Source organism: Chrysochloris asiatica, unplaced genomic scaffold (genome assembly GCF_000296735.1).
Source record: "Chrysochloris asiatica unplaced genomic scaffold, ChrAsi1.0 scaffold00607, whole genome shotgun sequence".
Taxonomy (NCBI): domain Eukaryota; kingdom Metazoa; phylum Chordata; class Mammalia; order Afrosoricida; family Chrysochloridae; genus Chrysochloris; species Chrysochloris asiatica.
In genome coordinates this window covers 177,022-179,449 of record NW_006409125.1, presented here as the reverse complement: position 1 = coordinate 179,449, position 2,428 = coordinate 177,022, and the positions used below count along the sequence as shown (strand labels likewise).

At 46.7% G+C, this 2,428-nt stretch overlaps 1 pseudogene; it reads left to right on the top strand.

Moving 5' to 3' along the window:
• LOC102841839 overlaps positions 1-2,428 on the top strand; it is a 6,034-nt pseudogene that overhangs the window by 1,849 nt on the left and 1,757 nt on the right.

Genomic DNA, 2,428 nt, shown 5'->3' with positions numbered 1-2,428 from the left:
CCACAGATAACTCCTGAATATGCCCCCAAAACAGAAGCAGTTGTAAGGGGCAGGAAGTCTTCGCCTGACTGGTATTACTCAATCCGGAAGAGGTTTAAAATGGCGCTTTACCTCCTGGGACATAGTAGCAGATTTCAAGATGTTTCCTAGGTACAGCTGCTCCCTGAACCCCATGCTCAGCTCTTTCCTGAGTGACCAGAGCAGACCCCAAGGTCTGGGGAAGAGATCCAAATTCTCCTGTGTTTGCACTGGCAGCTTCCTGAGGGATACATATATAGTGATCTGGGTCCCCTGGGAAACCCACTCAGCAATTGAGGGTCACACCCTTCTCAGGAGCAGTCAAAGCCCTACATGGATGGTTTCCCAGCCATCTTTGGCTAAGGTCTTCTCCTAAATGAAGACCAGAGATCCCTGTGACTTCCTGCACTGGTTGTCTAGACCTGTCTGGAGGCAATCAACAAGGTTGTGTCAATTTCTTACTTCTGGACTATGATCAGGTCCTTTTACTCTCTGGCCTTCCTAAAGTCCATCCAGGACTAAATGTGCACATACTAAATGAAACCAAATGACTCAGAAACCCCCAGGGATTGGTGGGATGGGATGCGAAATGTGTGATTGCTGTGGGGAGAGGGGATGTGGAGGGTGTGGAGGAGTGTTGAACTGTCCCCAGAGTTCCAGTGGGCAGGTCCCAGGTGAGGAGTGGCTCATCACTGATGAAAGCTACAAAGTCTTCTAAGAAAATCTTCCACAGATAACAGCGGAAACACTTTCCATACAATCTTTCCTTGATATCCTCAGGGGCTGGTTCCAGGACCCTTGTGCATACAAAAATCCATATAAACAGGGAAATAATTTGCATATAACCTAAGTTGTTGTTAAGTGCCATTGAGTTGGTTCCGACCCATAGCGAATTTGTATAGGGTTTCCGTGGAGACGCTGATGAGCTTGACCTGCCAACCTTGCAGTTCAAATGGATTTGCAGTTTGATGCATTAGCCCACAGCGCCACACCAGGACTCCATAACCTAAGTACCCCATCCCATCCCATATTGTTTACATTATCTCTTGAAGACTTGCCATACCTAAAACAAGGTAAATAATATTTACATAGCACTATAGGTTCCTTCTTCGCATTTCTTTGATGGTTTAATTGCTTTATATTCTCCTATTTTGAGGGGTTGCTTGAATTCTCAGGTACAGAATCCATGGATTCTCAGGGCTAATTGTAATTGTCAATTTGATTGACAGCAAGTTCTATCTCATGTGTACTTATTTATTGATGAGCGTACATTTTTATATGCTCTTGATTGTTTGAATTATTTTTTGGTGAATATTCATATATATCCTTTTATATCTTCTTGATGATGGGGGTATTTTGATCTAGTCTGCCCTAAGTGCAGGATGCACCAACATGGGTGGAAGGCACTTGGAAATAATTATGGAGTGAACCTGGGGTAAGTGAGAAGAGCCTGTGGGAGTATGGGTGACAGGCTAAGACCCCCGAGGTGTGGCAGCTGCAGGCAGAGACAATGTGGGATCTGGGCCCTTTTGTTCCCAGCATGGGGGTTGGGGCCAATGTGCAGAATCCAAGGGGGACAGGTTGCTGCAGGTAAGATCCCATGGCTTGATTGGGGTCTGAGATGCAGGGGTCTTTCAGATACTTGATGCTCCCATTGTCCTGCCTTGTCCTGGAATCCAGGTCCAGCAGGGTGAAGGAGCACTGCTGCCTAGTGTAAACAGCTGGTCCTGCCCCCTCCATGCCTGTCAGGTGGTAGTCTGGACGATGCTCCTAGATTTGGCATTCAACATCAGTTTTGGCATATTCAGTCACCTGGTTGGAGTTTCTTGCACACAATGTATCCTTTTCATTGATGAGTCTGAGCCTGCAGCCTCTTTTCATATTAGGGAGGGTGGGTGGGAGGGTGCCTTTGACTGAACGAGTTTGAGGACCATGCCCTCTGTTCCCTGGTAATGTGAGTTCCAAATGATCCCTCCTAGGCTACTCCACCCCACCCCACCCCCACCCCCATCCCCGCCCCAGATGCTATTACCATTTTCACTGTTGTCTACTCAATTCTGACTCATATAGCAACCCCGCTTCATGTGGTTTTCTCAGACTGTTAATTTTTATGGAAGGAGAGAGCCTCATCCCTCTCCAAAAGAGTTTGAACCACAGACTCTAAGATTAGCAGTCCAATGTTTAACCCACTGTACTACCAGGGTTCCTTAGCTGCTGTTAAGTCCTGTGTTACTCTCTCTGTCCCAAATCAGTTTACAGTTTTTGCTTCCACCTGAACCCTTTGGCCCCAGTTGTCTCTGAGCCAGGAGAATACCATCAACATTCCTTCTCTGAAGTTTGTGGACACAGGTCCTGATGGAAATGAAACACTTTCAGGAGAACTGCTTCCTGATCCAACTGATCCCTGTAC